The sequence below is a fragment of the Nipponia nippon genome, unplaced genomic scaffold (assembly GCF_047370975.1).
Source record: "Nipponia nippon isolate SJK-2023a ecotype South Korea unplaced genomic scaffold, ASM4737097v1 scaffold_1, whole genome shotgun sequence".
Classification (NCBI taxonomy): Eukaryota; Metazoa; Chordata; class Aves; order Pelecaniformes; family Threskiornithidae; genus Nipponia; species Nipponia nippon.
The window spans coordinates 98922654-98939832 of record NW_028262290.1 but is presented as its reverse complement, the minus strand read 5'-3'; the positions used below and the strand labels follow the sequence as shown (position 1 = coordinate 98939832).

The following is a 17179-nucleotide window of genomic DNA, read 5'->3' as shown; positions in this document are numbered from 1 at the left end:
GATCTTTCAGGCAACTGGGCCAGTAAATAGGAAATGCAATTTGAATTAGACAAAACTTACGTAATAAATCTAGAGGCAATGAGCCAGGACAGTGAGAGTACATTTTAAGCAGAGGAGTAATTCAGAGCGAGCTGATCAGGAAAGGAATTTTCTCCAGGGGTTACTTCAGCGAAGCCCTCCGAGCCATCCCTCCGGAGTCCGACTCCAACACAAAAGGTATGGGGAGACTGGATGAATCAGAGAAGAGGCTATAAATCAGGCGAAGGGATAACATTTCTGCACAAGGTGGGGCATTTTTTCATTTGAAGCACTGTGCTCTGTCACCTTTTCGCATGAAAAAGGGCATTACTGCCCTGAAGCAGGTACAGCCTCAGCCAGCCAGGCTGACGGCAGATTTTTGGAAGACGACTTATGAAGGGTGCCTGGAGTAGAGGATCTTCTCAGGGGAGAAGCAAGCCCTTTCTAGCAACCAAATGAAATCACCCAGATGATGAAAGAGCGGGGCTGTCCTAGCTGCCCTGTGGAGAGCAACCTGTAACCAGAGCTGATGACCTTCTGCTCCAGGCAGTGCAGCTTGCTGCAAAGCAGCTCTCCGGGGGGGGGGGGGGGGGGGTGGCGGGTTTGCAGCCTCCGACACCAGACCCTGGAAATCGGAGGCTGCAAATCCCCGCCCCGGAAAGCAGCATTTGCACTCCTCTGAAATACATGACAAACTATGCCCTTTGAATCCCTTAGCTCGGGGTTTCACCAGCCGATCCCAGAAGCAGATAGCTGAGAAAAAGGAGGGAGACTGGACACCCACACCACACTCAGTCTTTGCTTTTCTCTCACGCTTCTGTCACAACACCCCCAATTTGACAGTCAGACTGTAAATGCAGGCACCACCATCCTCCTCTGGATGCACAATCAGACATTTTAACACATGCATGACTGTAGCACAGTCTGACGTTGGGATGTAAAAGGGGATACAAGCTCCTAGCTGCTACAAGCTAATTGCTCATCCCCTTTAGTCCAGACAGCAGAGACCTCTGCTAGGCAGCCAGGGTGCAGCCGAGCATTATACTTTCAGCATATGGACCATTTAAATTCCTAGCAAAAGAGCAGTTTAAACCGCTTGGTGCTCGGGTAGGATTTCTGCCATCTGGTAACCCCGTATCTTCTGCTGGCAGAAGCTGAGGTTGGATACAGCTCTAGGATAGTAACTGTAGTATCATTTCCATACAAATGGCTTGCAACTGGTGAGTTTGGGGAAGGCCCATCAGAAAGCATTTGCCTTGCAAACATTTCTCCTGCCTCTTGCTGTGTATCAGGAGTCCAAAGGAAATACGGGACCCTCTCAAGAGGTGCATCCACAATGTGGACCTGGAAGGGATGAGCCAAAAATGTTGATGCTTATTTTGTTCATTCTTGTTGAAGACTGAACCAGGGATGCTGAAAATATCCCTCCTCTCTGGGAGGAACAGCCAGTGAGACCTGAAAGGAGGTTACGGATCTGGTCACTGGTGGGGTTTAAGGCTTAGAAGTGGACTCAGACTCCAGCTCATTTTGTAATGACCACCAAGAAACGTGCCTTTAAGACGACCATGAAATCACAAATGAAACATCATAGATGACACACTTCTTTAACAAGCAGATGAAACTCCTGCTTCATAATAGTAGCTCCTGCCTTCTGTAGAGTAAAGCCTCTAAATGTGGTCCAAAGCCACCCTCAGACAGAGATCCCTGCTTGACGTGAACCTGAGCCCCAGCACACACGCTCAGCAGACACACATTCATGCTCTGGGGTCCTTCTTGAACAAGGGTGGTTTACTTCTTTGGGGCTATAGGAAAAAGAGGGTCTTGCCTTCCTGATGTCAGTGAGGCTGCCTGTGTAACCTGGTTCTCAAATAATTTGCACAGGTAAAATTGAGCTCATAATCTTTCCTCTTTTTAGGCTGAAAAGTACATATATCATTCCCTCTTCCCCCCACCGGAAAGGATCTATGTATAAGACTGATGTTACTACTAGCTGCGTAACAGCAGCATTTCCCAGGAATTATGCTGAGGATGCCAGGCGGGCATGAGCGATGCCGTCTCACACAGAATGAGGGCAGTGTTTTGCTCCGTTCTGCTTTACAAGGACCCTGTAACCTCCTTCAGACACATCCAGTGTCTTAATGAGACACATCCTCAAGTGATGCTTGTCTAAAAGCTGCTCTGTGGATGGCTACATATACTTCTGAGGGCACTTCTGATCTTATACCCCTCATCAGCTGAAGGAGGTGTACCACCTTTTATGGGATATTCACACTTATGCCATACCTAAATGCGTCCTGTTCAAAATGCAGATTGCTCCAATGTCTAACTTTAACTTAGTAAGTGCTGAACCCAATTATCGAGATTTAACACAAGCTTATTTTGCATTGGTACCTCTTTCTGGAAGGCCAACGTTAACCCTCAAATGATACGATACGCTATGTTTTTTTGTCAGGGAGACTGAGGGAAGGTAATTGCTGGAGTCTGCTTTGACCACAGGACTTTCTAGAAAGCCAGTGTGACAAACCCCTCATTATTTAACAACTGATAGTTGCTTTGGCTGTTCAGAAACCAGAGGTGGGATTTATCCTACTGTCTAAAACTTTATCCATCTTAAAATTAGGCAATTAGTCAGTGCCAGCTGGTTAGGCTGGCACAACGTGCAGGGTGAGGGCAACCTGTGGGGAGTGAGTCACGCCACTCTAAGGTGGGTATTTAACACAAGAGGGACACGTGTCCCGTCAGGATGAGCAGCTTCTCTCCACTGACCAGCTGGAGCTGGGTCACTGGTTTGGGCTTGATGCCTGAGTCATGGATTAAGTTTAATGGACCAAAGTGGGTGCAATGACTGCCATTCGCAACCGCTACCATCTTTCTACAGACCTCTCCACCACTACCTTTGGTTACAGAGGTGGGCTATAGGGAGACCACTGGCTGAGCACATCTCCCTACTACAACCCAAGGAACCCCAGCCTGCTCCATTTCTAAAGGCTTTTTCGGTGTAGGTGGACAGAGAGAACCGCTGGGTGAGCTGCATATAGCACTCCCACAGTGAAGGATGCATCAAGGAGCATCCCCCCCGTTCTGTTAAAATCTTCCACCTATTCTAATATCTACACAGTTATTAAAAGCTCCAGGGTTTTGTGAAGTATTTTTTATTAACGGATATGAGAGAAAAGAGCCTTTGTTCAAGAGCTAAAACATCCAGGTAAAACCTGAAGGACCTTTACTGTTGATGCCTGCAAGAAGTTTTCCACCAGAGACAGCTGAACAACAAAATTGACACAGATGATATTGCTAACGGTAGAGAGGTGGGAAGAAAATAGGACCCTGAAAACAAAACCTTTCATGATTCTTTATACCTTAACCCCAAACAAGTGGCAGAAAGCAGAAATGACTTTTTCCCCCCCACTTTTATGTCTCATATAATGCTAGGTGTTAACTTGGCACCTGAACAACCACAGATATATCTGTGTGCCAAATGATTATCACATGCGTTTCACATCCAGCGAGATATCAGCGGATCTACCGTAAGCAAGCAGAAAGGGCTGAAGCTTTTATAAAGCCATCCACCAGGCTTTTCTGTTTACTTTTTCAACTTCTGCTGCCTTTCCACTGAGGTACAGCAGTGTCACTTTTATAATTCTCTGAGGATATGTTAGATAAATATACAGCTTATTTAAGCAGCCCTACCATCCATTTGGAGCAGATGAAAGCTTCCTACCAGCTGGAAGGTGTTTGCTGTAACCAACCCCCTGTCCACCCTCTCTCTCTCCCTGCCCTTCGGAGGCTGCCGGCACAGGAGAGGGAGGCACCGAGAGGGTTTTTGCAAGGCATCTGGCATGGTCCTTGTGTGACAGGCTGGCTCAAGGAAAAACCCATACCTTGGGTGGCGGCTGCAATAAGAGCAGCTGTGGTTCTGTACTCCCCTAATGTATACTTTAAACCAACTGTTTGTCTATTCACTTCCAACGAATTTCTTGATTTGTGGCTTTTGCAGATGTAAAAATCACATTAATGGGCCCTAGATGCTTTCCTTTTTCTGTGGTAAGTCTAAATAAAATAAATGAAATGATCCTCAAGCCTCCTCACCTTGAGTCCTTTCATTCAAATGACCTTAGACATCTTCCCTCATCTTCAAATATCCTGGAATAATGTGTTATTCTGCCGTGAATCTTGTTATATTTGGTGTTTTTCCTTAGAACTCAAGCTACTGGAGAATCTCAGGTTCCATTAAAAATATTTTTGAAGTAGGTAAGTGGTTTCAGAGAACAGCTTGAAAGCACAATTTGAGTGCAAGCTATGAGATCAGCAGCCAGGTCTCAAAGTGAAGTTGCAGACAGCTTTTAGCTATTAAGATGCGCTTTGCAGCAGTCTCTTCACATCTGAACGCTCACTGTTGGATCAGCTGCAACTCCCCCTGTGCTTCGAGATGCTGCTGTGCCCCCCTGCTCCCACCCCAGCATTCACAGGGCACAGGCAGTCCCTCCTCTGCGCTCCCCTGAGCCGCCTTTGCCGAGGGAGCCGCCAGCTCCAAACTCAAGCCACGGAGGCTGAGAAGATATTTGCGGCCATTTGCTGCCAAAGGAGGACATTTTTAGTCTGTGCTGATGATGCCCGGCTAATTCACTGGTGAAGTGAATTAGAATTCCGTGAGAGCTGTGCGGCGTAACCTGGGAACAGCAGTTGTGTTGTTAATAATAAAGATCTTTTGCGGACTGGGTAATGACATGGGTCTGTCAACTCCCACACGCAAAGTGTGGGGGCGGAGAGCAACCACTTGGTTTTCCAGAATAATTTGGAGAGGGAGCTGCTTATTTGTGGGAGCTAACAGCCGTCTCCAGAAGATGAAGTTTGTAAGGGAGGAGGTGGCAAAAGTCCTGGCCTAAGGAGACCAGGAGATTTGACCCAAGACCAGGGGCAGTTTTGGTAAACTGGCTGTCATAATATCCCTTGTATAAGAAAGTCTATGGGTACAGACAAGTGCGTTACCAAAGCATTTCCGACTATGAATTTTTCTTCTCTAGAGATCAATATGTTTCTGCCACCTGGATTTAACAGGAAAAAAAAAATCCCAGCCCTGGTCTTGGTTTGCTCATGGCTAGACCGCACAAGTTCAGGTTCCCTATTAAATGTCACACGTTCAGAGCCATTTCTGTGGGGCTCTGCTGACTTTACACTCCAAGGCCTTCAGCCTGGCCTTGATTTATTCTGCAGAAGCACAGAGCTGGCTCGCTACCTTTCCACCAGTGCTCATGCCCCAAAAATACTGCTGCTTGACCTAGGCTTGATGGCAAGATTATTACTGGGTTGTGGTGTTGGGTTTGGTGGTTTGGGTTTTTTTTTTCCCCCCCATTTTTCTATCTTTCCATCTTCTCTCTCCCCTCTGTCAGAGTGACAGTCACCATCTCGGGGATCTGGCACTAAAGGCTGGAGCAGCATGATGTGGCTGATACAGGCAAGAAGCCAGAACATTTTGTGTAGGTTAACTGTCCTCCTAGGCAGAGAGCGTCCCTCAGCTCAGACATATGCCAGCAGCCAGCCATTCCTCCACTCCTCCTCCCCTCCCCAGCTATTCCTCCCACTCAGACTTTCATGTTCAGCCCAAGTTGATTAAAACGTTGCTGTCAAAAAGAAAAAAAAAAAAAAAAAGGGGAGAGGGCAGGAAATTTTGTTGCAGCTGCTGCTTCTGTCAGCCGGCAAGTCACTTTTAAACTCTCCCTGATAGAAAGCAGCAGTGCGCTCTGGCTTTCCTTTCCTCGCTACCCAAGGGCTCCTGCATGCAGACATTTCCACAGCAGAGCCATCCAGAGGAGCCTGCTCACGATGGTGAGCAGGACATCTGCCAGCATCCTTCCCCACTGCCTCCAGCCGGTTGTCCATGGCTGGGTGTGAGGTCCTGGTCCCCCAGCAGAGCCCAGCCTGGGGATGCAGGGGCAAATCGTGGTGGGATGCGCCAAGACATTGTGGCCCTGTGCAGGCCGACTGGCAGGGAAAGATGAGGTGGTGATGTCCTACCTGTTCGTGCTATCGCCATGGCAAAACCGTGCATGGAAGGCTGTCATCCCCCTCCTACACCATTTCTGATACATTGAGATAGGCACAAGCAAAGCCTGTGGTTGGGAATCTCTCTGAGCGGGGCTTTTTGGGGAATGTGGACTTGAATCCAGATGTGGAGCACAGAGCTGACACATGTCCTTGAAGCAGGCCAAGCCTAAACTACAGATCTGTATCATACCTCACCATTCCCAGGGCCTGCAGAACTCAACTCGAGCTTTACAACCTGAGACATCTGCTCTTGAGTTGTTATAATAAACACAAGAAAGCGATTCAGCTTATCATCTCCACTTGGGAGCAAACAACACTACTCCAACTCAACAGTCTGCATGAGCAGCTAGTGACCTTCAAAGGATGCAAACAAGGGAAGGGGGTTGCTGGGAGGCTACCATTGCTTTGACAGTAAAATATTATGCTTTACGAATAACAACAAAATATGTCCCACAAAAAAAACCAAAAGAAAACCACAAGCATGTTAGGCCACCTTCCCAATTCTGAAAATGCTTTCACCCTCCTTGTTCCTTTTCTGTTTCTCACAAAGCCCTTCTTCCTTTTGTGCTCTCTCCGTGGCCCTGGTTCCCTTCATGCTGAAGACTTGGTAAGATTTGGTTTCATTAGGCAGGAAAGCCCTGGTGTACTCCAAAATTCATTCACTAAATGGTCTTTCAGCCTCCACAATATAAAAGGCTCAAAAAAGATGGCAAAGCAAACAGCAGGTTGAAAAACCATGTGCTAACCCTTAAATCCTCGGTTTCGTTTGTACTTCTACAGCTCAAGGCACAGAAAAAACACATTTAAGTCATTACAAGATTTAAGCTTGGTACCTTATGTATGGTGACCCACATTTTCAAAAATCAATGAAAGAATGATGGTTCCCCACTTCAGGTATCTCAAATAGAGCCTCATTTTCATAGAGCAGGCAGCTGATCTTTCTAAAAAGAGAAAACTTCATTTATTAAGAGATAACTGGCCATTTAATAAACCAAGCTGATTAGTTCTTCCATGATTAGTCACTGCAGCATTTAAGACCAGAAATTTTACAGGATACAGCAGATAAGGAACGAGCCATTTAGTTGTTGGAACAAGACTAACGAAACTTTTGCTATTTCTTTGTTAATCTGCTGATAAAACACAGGTTCCAATGTATCTGTTGCATGACTTGCTATCTTAAAGCTGAACTTCAGAACTTTTCAAACCATGGAAATTACTCTTATTTCAATATTAATTTCTGTCCTCCATCAAAATGACAATCTAGTCAAAATTTCTCCGAAGAAAAATTTCCAGGGGAAAAAAATTCAAATCAAATGACAAATTTCTTCTGCTAAAAGTATGTTTCGTTTTACTTTCAACTTTAAAAAACAAAATAAAAATACCTTCTAAAGGACAAGAAAATGAAAATAAGGAGTACTTTATTCTAAAATACTTTGAAATAGAATGTTCTTACATCGTCAAGGCAATTTTTCTTCAATTGTTTTTCAAAACAAAGTATTGTCAACCTGCGCTGACAAAGTCTTGCAGCACATTTTTGGTTTTTTGATACAGCAACTCTTTCCAGGCAAGAAAGGTTATTTTGGGCCACACCAGGCTAGCTGAAACTGCACATGTACAGGCAAGGATGGGCAAGTGCCTCTTGACTAACAGGTCACAGGCCAAACCTTGCACTTGTAGGATCTAAAGGGATAGATATATATGACCGCCGGAAAAATGGGTAATGCAATTACCAGCTGACCCATTCCAGCAGCGAGCATGTTGATGCTGGAATTATCCAAATGACTGCCTGATGAAAGGATGCGTTTGTTCAAAGCACATTTGCCTAGCTCACTAATCTCTGCAGATATCCTGTTGGGAAATCCTTTGAATCCAATACCTGATAAATGAATTTGGCAAGTGAATAAACATCCCACAAGCCTATTACTGAAATATTACGCACCTGTTACAAGAACGCTGCCGTGCATTCATTTTCACGCCGTACCGTTTGCTCTTTAAAAATGTTTTTTCATGATGGAGTGAGAAAAGCTGTTACCGAAACTAATGTTAGCTTTAGCGCAGAGTTACAACCCACGCACTCAGATGCATCTCAAGAAAAGCCTGCCCGCCATGGGTCAGGCTCGCCATGCGTCCCTCTTCTCAGGGCAGAAGTAGTCCGCTGGAGGCAATGACCCTGCCCTAAACCTGGACAGCCAGATATGTGAATTCAGTTGCCCATACCCAAGGTCTGTGTGAATTTAATTTACCCTAGGTGTGGAAGTCAGACAAAGGGTAACGCTGCAAGGCTAGGGAGCAGGGCTGTTTGCTGCTTGGTGGTGGAGGGGCATTACAGGTATGATTTAGGATTTTGTGCTGCTTGTGAAGTATTCTCTAATCTGTATTGTGAAAAACGGTAAGCATCATGAATGCTTCTTGGTGAATAAATATCCACCTTGCTGACAAGGACTTTAGCAAGTAGGCATCAGATTATTGGCAATGAATGTTGTGACTTTGACTTTAACAACTGTGCTTCATGCCTGCTTTGATCAGACAATTGATATTCCGGAGAGGTTGCCTCAACGTGGAGATAAGCTTAAGCAAAGGACTCTGCACAGGTCTAGTGAAGGAGAAAGAGTGGAAATTCCCCAAGCACGCCAGAGGGGAAGGCTCACAAAGACACACCATGTTGGACACAGGAGGGGAAGTGTTGGACAGACTTTCCAGATCACTGTTCTAGCAAACGGGTTCACCAGCAGAGCTATTTCTACACCATGGTTAATAATATTCATGGAAGGTCACCTCTACATTTGTAACAATGAACATCAGTTTTTTGAGACATGTTAAAACCAGGTTGTTTAATCAAGGAAGGACACTAACTCCAGTACCTCTGTCCACTGGAAAACTAAAAGCCAGAGCTTACATTTCAAACAGCGTGGGGGTCGACTACATGCAGAGAAATCATTTGCTGTCTAGCAGCTGAATGCAATAAAATTGTAAACTTTTCATAGATAATTTGCAAAAGAAAGAGAGGCTAAATTAATTGAATAAATTATTTCCTATGAATCATTCACTCTGCTCTAATTAACAGGAGCTTGTGTACTCATCTCCTTCTGCAGTATCTCCATGGCTGCCCCTAAGGGTCAGAGTCCCTGAGAAATCCATCATTTTACTTTCAAATATGTTTTCATTAAGTTATAGTTGGAAATAACAACAAAAGAGATAGTCTGAGGAAGAAAGGAGGAGAAATTATCAAGGGGACTTAGTAGCGGTTGAACTTCAATTAGGGATGGCATTCCAGTTCTTCACAGAAATATTTGGGTGCTTATCTGAACTCCTGCTCACACCACCTGGATGAAGGGCTTCTCAAAAGCTCCCCCCTTCCAGATGCCACAATTCCCCTAATTAATCCTCCTTTGGACCCCATAACCCCATAGCTAGCCTGCACACTGACGTCTCCCAGGATTGCTGCAAACAGTATTAGCCTGTACATTAGAACAGTTGCCAGGAAATTAGAGGGCAGGCGCAGATTAGCTGGCAGTGGAGGGATGGGGGAATAAGGGAACATTAGTTCCCTCGTGGGTACCAGCAGACGAGCGCCTGCTTATGCAGCACGTAACTCAGTCATTGCAATGCAGCACCTTCCCCTTCCCCACTTCCAGTTAGGTTAGAGAAGCCTCTGCCTTGATGCTGTCATTGTAAAGGTTTTAGCTACAGGGTTTTTTGTTTGCTGTTTTTGGTAAATGGTTGCATCCAATATGGGAATCACTGACATGACAATAAAGCAAACGCTTTATTGACAAAATAATGTGTTTGCTTCACTGTAATCCTCTAGGCTGGTGGGCCAGAGGATTACAGCGGAGAAGCGGACTGCCCAGTTTCCATGCTGGAGATGAGACTTTCCCCTGCAAGCTGAAACCCTGTCCCATCCAGAGGATTTGTCAGTGGATAAGGAGAGAGGGGAAGAGAAGAGGGAAGTGGAGGGGCTGGCCAAAGCCACTGATCCTCAGTCAGGAAAAAGAAGCAACATCAAAGAGCTAAGCCAAGATCTTAGATTTCAAAGAACAGGCCAGTAAACATTTGGGAATTTTCAGGGTTTTGCTCATTCTCCATCCTTACCACATGCCTCAACAATTTTTTTCTTGACCTATTAATGACTTCCACTGCATTTAGTGCCCCAGGGCCCTAACCCACATCTCAGCCCCACTGTGCTGGGTACACGGCAGCAGAGACTGCCCTGAGGAGCTCACACACTAATTAGGCAAGGCAGAAAGAAGGTGGGAAGGGGAATGGTAACGCAGGGAAGGCCCGGGGTTTCAGCAAAGTGGTTGCCTCTCTGACCTGCTGCAGAAGAAGCAGGGAGCGGGTCTCCTGGCATGGCGTGAAGTGGCCTCCTCTGCCTCATCTGCAGTCACACTTAGATCCAGATGCTGCTCCACATGAAACGTCGACACGCGTTGCATGCTGATGGCGGTTAAATCCTCTGCAGAAAGAGGCACCGTGCAACCTCCTTCCCCTGCCTGCCCCGAGGTAAAGCCAGGCAGTTGTGTTGTTTGGCGGCTGACCACAGCTTGGCAGGGTACTTGCAGGAACCTGGGTTTTTGCTGTTTTTTCAGCACGCCAGAGTTTCTTTGCTGTCCGTTGATAGAGAGGAAGTCTTTTTCACACAGCAAGACCATTTCCTCTTATAAAAGGACCCTGGAACAAGACAAGTGCTACAGTGATTGGAGAGAAACAAAATTAAAACAAAAGTAATTTCTCTGGAAAAATGAGAAGGATTATCTTCCTGGAAAAAGCCCCCTGTCCCTTTACCCAGTAGTCAAACAGGGGTCAAAGTAATTAATATTAAAGTATCCATGTAATAGGATGTGTAGAATCCAGTTATAAATACAGATTGCATTATAAAAACATCTTCTGACAAGAGACAAAATTATAGGTACAGGATTCAGAACCACTCTTCCAGAGAGTATACACAATTATGTCTAATCTGGGCAAGCTATTAAAGGAATATATTGATAGCAGAGCAATTATAAATAGGCCAGTTTGTTTCCTTGCTTCCTCTGGTATTGTTCTGTTTACTATGGAGACTTTTCATACTTATATAAGCACAAGAGAAGAATCGGGCCATATGTTTTGTGAAAAATACATGAGCATACAGGTAAAGCGGAAGCAACTTTCCTCACTGACTCTGGCTCTTCTGGCTGTAATTTGTGTTGCCCTGACCTCATTCTGAATTGTGACCCCACCGTGCTCAGAGCCACACAAACACACAGGATCACCTGCTTCTTTATTGACCTTTAAAGTTTGGTGATGGTTTTTCTCTTAACCAAAAAGGCACAGAGTGACCCAGCAGCATACCCAAAATTTTCCCTTTTCAAGGAGACTCAAAAGGCTAGTACATGTACACACACACATTTCCAACATTAAAAAATAATTTGGGGAGAAACAAGAAAGCTTGGCCAGCTCCCCCAGTTGATGGTTTTATAGCAAGGGCAGTCTGAGCTCTCTGCTTTGTAAATAAGATCAAATGCATATACTTGCCTTTGCTTAGACAACTCCCTATACTCTCAGGTCTCCACTTTCCTCCAGGCTGGTCAGTGCTGATATTGAAGTCCATTTTCTTTAGAATAACACCGTAACAGGTATTATTCTGCCTGATTCAAGGGGTGTAGGAGAATCATGCCCTGCATCTGTCAAAGGGCATCGTTTCACATGAATGTTTTCCCTCGAAAACTGAAGTGGAAGCTGCAAAGATCAAAATCAAGCAGTATATAGAAATGCCTTGACTCGCATTACAAATAACACTTAATAGGTTGTTATTAAGATGGAGAACTGCTCAAGAGGGAGGGGAACAGTTTCTGAAGTGCCAGGCTTAGTGGTCCTTTATTATTGTAAATGATACTGCTACACTTCAACTATTCCTTCATCCTGCTCAAGGGTGCATCGAAGATTGGACAGAAGCCTACTTTAAGACATTTTTCAGATAGCTAACTGGATAACCAACTAAAACTTCCCAAGACAAAGGTTTAAAAACCCCACATTTTTCTCTTTCATATTGGTTTTCCATTTCTTGGTGTAATAAGTACATGAGACTGTCCTGTTCTGTTCTGTTTATTGCCCATAATCTCCTTTTTCTGGGCTCAAAAGCTAATAATATGCTACAGGGGACTGTTTTTATTCTCTTTCCAACCATTCGTTCTTTCTCTATCATGCAATTAAATGCAAGAGTCATGGAAATATTTCTAGTTCATATTTGTTTTTAGAGAACTCAAGCTGTACGTATATGAAAGTGGCTTTTAGTACAATTTACTAATAAATACTGAGTTTGATTCAGTAAATGCTCTAGAGACCTGAGGTGTTTTTAATACCTGCATAAAGTTATATAATGTGCATAAGTGCTTTCCTCATTGCAAATGACCTAAAGTTATTTAAGCACTTTCTTCAGTACTAATCTAAATGCTCAATATAAAAATAACAACATCCATTATGCTAATGTTCTTCCTAACTGAATAAAAAAAGGTTTTGTCTATGCTTCTTCTCAGCTATGGAACAGCCTATTTCAACTGAAGTGCTGCTTATTACCTTCTTTTCAGAGCCAAAATGTCTTTCTGGGCTTAGCAGTTAAACCTATGTTAAAAGGCTTTTGTGGTTGTCCACAACATTTGATGTTTATTCTTAACACCCAGGGAGATGAAACTCAGACTTGCTAGATGCAGATGACTGAGGGGATATCCAAGTCAAAACTCCTGTGACTGTATTAACATGCTCCTCCTTGCTGTTTATCTCATCAGCTTGGTGAAAGCGTGGCTTTCATTATCCTGCCTTTGACTTGAGTGATTTTGTACTCAGGCATATAACATTTCCAATGCTGGCCACATTAAAAAAAACAAGCAAACAAAAACTTACCACACTAATAAGAAAGTCTGGAAAAGATTTTTCAGATTCATATCACAAAATTTTTCATCTTGACTTCATAGACTGAGCCCAGGGGCAAATCTGCCCCTCCCACTTAGAAATGATGCAGAAAGAGGAACCAGGATTCAGGAGTGTTCAATATTTCCTTGCCTTCTTTACTATACTGATTCTTGCTGTACCTAAAGGTGTGTTCATCCTGTGCTATCTTTGGTGCTAGAAGCCAGGATAAGACATTATTTAACAAAAAAAAATCATTGCTTAGTTAGGAAAAACATATTTTCTAGGCAGAATAATCTATCTGCACAAGAAAAATAATACCAAACTCTGCATATTTGAATTCCGGCAGCTGTGGCCCAGTTTCCACGTTACGTGGTTACCAGCTTCAGGCTGCATGAGATGGAGATCATCGTGCTTCTGGGCCAAGGTCCTTGCTGGCTTCAGAGCACCACCAACCATGCCACTTCCACTGCAGCCATTTGGCAGGACTCCCAACTGCAGCCCTTCCCCTCCTTTCCAGTCCCAGTTTCCTTTAGCATTTTATATTTTTCCTCTCTTTTCAGGTGCTTTTGTCTGTCTTCCCATTTCTGGTGCCTCAGGGCACAAAATTCTGCTCCTACCAGCCCCCTCCTAACATCCCCCCCCCCCCGCCAATCTTGATAGTCTGCCTGCCCCTCTCAAACTCATCCCCCACAAAAGCCCTTCTCAGCTGGAGCTCCTCGCAAATCAGAAACTACTGGAAGTAAGGGAGAGAGATGACAGAAGAGCAGTCTAGGCGTTGCATTAAGATGGCATCGCTAGCTACAGCCTGCAAACAGCAGCATGCTGGGGTGTACTATGCGCTGCTTCAAACCCAAGGTGTCTCTCATAGAAGGAATGGCAAAGAGCTGGCATTCAGAGCCACTGTGGGGCAGAGTCAGGCCAAAAGAGACGGCCCTTTGCACTGCCAGTTGTACAGAACCGGCAGAGTACAAGAACTGACTTATTTTCCACACCACTGAAGATACCTGGATAAAATACACAATTAAATTCTCCAGTTAGATGTTTATGCAAGATTCGGTGGAGCAGAAAAGTTGCCAAAAAGACCTCAGACAATAGTTAGGAATCGCATCAAGTGTTACACAGAAGTTATAGACACCCCCCCCCCATGTTCGTTTTTAACCAAGAATTCAACAATTTTTGTACCACCATCAGCCACTTCCAGCAACAGCAATTACACAGTGCACAAGCAAAAAATCATATGAAATCATCCACTTATTTCTCAGGTTGTCTTTTTTTCACCTTTCCTCAATTGAGCAAGTAAATCAGCAGTAATGTTATATCCACTGGTATCATCTACCTTGACAAAATGTTTGGAATGAAGCACCAAAGTGTAGAACTGCCTCTTAAAGCATCAAGAAGCAACAGCAAGATCCTCCAGAGCTAATTCCTAGCATAAGGAATAAAAGTAGGTAACTAGCTAGAGAAGTAGTGATTCCAGCTGTAAGTCTTCCTCTTGAGAAGAAAACACCTGGAACCCTATCAAAGATAGGAGGCATTTATAAGTGTAAAAAAACAGGGCTGCCCTTAACATGTCATGCATTCCAGTTCAGAACAAAAACATACATATATATATATATATATATTTTCAGATACATGACTTGATATGAAATAGGGGTGTACTGCTGTTTATTTAAAACCCAAAGTTTACATATAAACTTAATGAGATGCAGACAGACTGATACAAGAGGAATCAGTGCTGACATTCCTCACCTTGAACAAAGCTGATCCCTTCAGGCACAAAAAAAAAAAGAACAAAAGGGTCTTTTAGTGGAACGTGCAAGGTGGCAGAGCGGTCTCAGCCTTGCTGCACCCAGGCCTTTGGGCTTCTGCCACCAACAGCCCCAGGAGCACCTTGCTTTCTGCAGGCCACTCTGTGCAAAGCCAGCTGCAGTGAGAAGTCTCACTGAGAGGCATCGGTAGCCCAGAAAGCCCTAACACCAACCTGCCCTACAAGAAGGAAGGTCCTGCCGAGTTAAGCCTTTTATACTGACAAGGTTCATTCATCCCAGCTGCTCTGCATTCTTGTAACAGAGCCCTGAGGGTTTCCCCCCCATTTACCTGCAAAGTACAATTTCTGAGCCATTTCTGCAGAATATTTGCATCCAAAATTTAGCAGGGCTAGAGTCACTCATCCTTAGCTTGGATTATTTATTTCTCAGCCTTGGTGTGGAAACAAATCCGGCGATCATCTTCTGCCCCTAGTCACCTTTTCCTTGCAAAAAAATTGCTCAGCCATTTCCGTAGAGCTGCTCTCTCTTCCCCCAGCCCCTCTCAGCACCCTTTCCCCACTTCTATTTAACATCTGCCATGCTAATGTGATTATATGAAACTCTGAAAGATAAACTTTACTGAAACAAAAATGCTTGACAGCCAAAAAGTACCACTGATACCCAAATGTGGAGACGAACAAACCATACTAGCATACTTGCTAGATTGCATAGAAAGCATCTCTTTGATGGGCACACACGTCATGCTAAGAAGATTAAAATGAGAGACAAAAATAAATGACAGGGAGCAGAGAAAACAAAGTAGAGGGGGCCTGGGTGTCTCAGGGGGTATATAATGGGATAGAGAGATTTTCACCTCGAGGTCAGCCGCCTGAATCCTATGCAGGCTCACAGCAGCAGAGCGCTCTCAGCCCCTCAGACGCTGCAAGTGATTGGCACTAACTGATATGGGATAAGTTGTTAGCCCGGGTTTATCCCCAAAGGAATAATGGTCATACCTCTTCATCCAGAAACGCAGCCTGCCGCGTCTCCTTCCTTACCTTCCAGGGGCGAGATGAGCCTGGCTGTGCCAGCCACCCAAACCGGCCTCACCCAAGTCCCTGTCACTGTGTTTGGCTGGTGTATCATCGCAAACGGTGAGCACCAGCCAGGCAGTTTATGGGAGGTGAGTCCAGAGCCAGCCAGTAACCAGGTGGAACAGCGAGGGGATCTTCCGTCTGCCTCTGAGCCCCTCTGAGGGGCGGCAATGCGAGGATGGTGCTTTGCAGACACCGGATAGGGATGCATTGCCAGAGCTGGCAGAAAACAGAAATTCTGTTTTTCGGGGGAAGAAGGTGAAAAAAGTGTGATTGGGAATTTTGCCACCTCCAAATTAGGAGCACACAAATACTGAGAATTTTTTTGTGGTGCAGGAAGTCTGAATGATTTCATTTTGGTTGTAGTGAAGTCGAGTACTTCATGTTGAAAAGCTGAGGTGACTTTTTTTTGTTCTGACCTTTTCAACCCCATTTTCTTTACATTCACTCAGGAAAGCAAGAGGAAGTCCAGGTGTTTCTCACAATAACAATGCGGCATAGAATTCAGAAAAACAGAGTCAAACAAAAAATCTCATAGCAAAATGTAACAAAATATCTGCTTTATTCTGAATTGTTCTTGAAGAAGTAAGTTGACAAATTAGAACCAAAATTAAGATTAAGCCTTTTATTTCTGTAAAGTGAGTATTTTTTTCAAAAAAGACAAATGTTTTAAACGGGCTTTTTTGCCCAATCCGGTGTTTAATCCCATAATACGCCACAGCCTTTCTGTGCGATATATCACACAAGTCATTTTAGGTGAAATCCCAGCCTTGCCAAGGTCAGGCCTGGGAGTTCATCTGTGGATTTCAGCATGGCCTGAATTCCTCTCTAAATCTGTGCATTGTAAATCCCTGGCTGTGAGGAAAGGATAATGGTACCTTCTTTAATGGACAGGGAGCTGCTATACAGCAATTAAGGAAAACAAACAAACAAATGAGAAACTATGCTTTTAGCTTATATTGCCTGTACGGGCAATATTGCCTGTATGGGCAAGTAATGCCCATAATGTTATAGGGAAAAAAGGCACATCCTTGCCAGTCTAGCTCTTTCCAGTCTAGGTGCATTTCAGTGGTAGAATAACTTCCATCTCCATACTGCTGAAGTGCCCCCACCTACTGTCAAGAGGCACAGAGAAGGTGTTTCTTTCACTGCAAATTTAGGGGGCTGGTAGCAAGCAGAAGCAGTCCCGCCGGCGTGCCAGTGGCTGGGAGGCAGAAGATGTTGCCAGATTTTGGTCTAGAAGCAGCTGGGTGTTAGCAGCATGCTGCCTGGCTGCTTGGTCGGTTGTTAACAAGGTGAACCCTGAAAATTATTAGCCAATGATTAAAGCAGCCAGACAGAAAAAACAGATAACGAAGCAGGGACCTGAAATGTGCAGCACTGGCT

At 44.5% G+C, this 17179-nt stretch overlaps 1 long non-coding RNA gene across 1 annotated transcript; it reads right to left on the bottom strand.

Moving 5' to 3' along the window:
• Nucleotides 1-7368: 7368 nt before the first annotated feature.
• Nucleotides 7369-14926, bottom strand: LOC148057509 (uncharacterized). Its single transcript, XR_015699973.1, has 3 exons — nucleotides 14701-14926; nucleotides 11578-11781; nucleotides 7369-10734 (listed from the first exon to the last, which is right to left on the bottom strand). It is a non-coding gene; the product is annotated as an uncharacterized LOC148057509 (long non-coding RNA).
• Between the last annotated feature and the right edge of the window lie 2253 nt (nucleotides 14927-17179).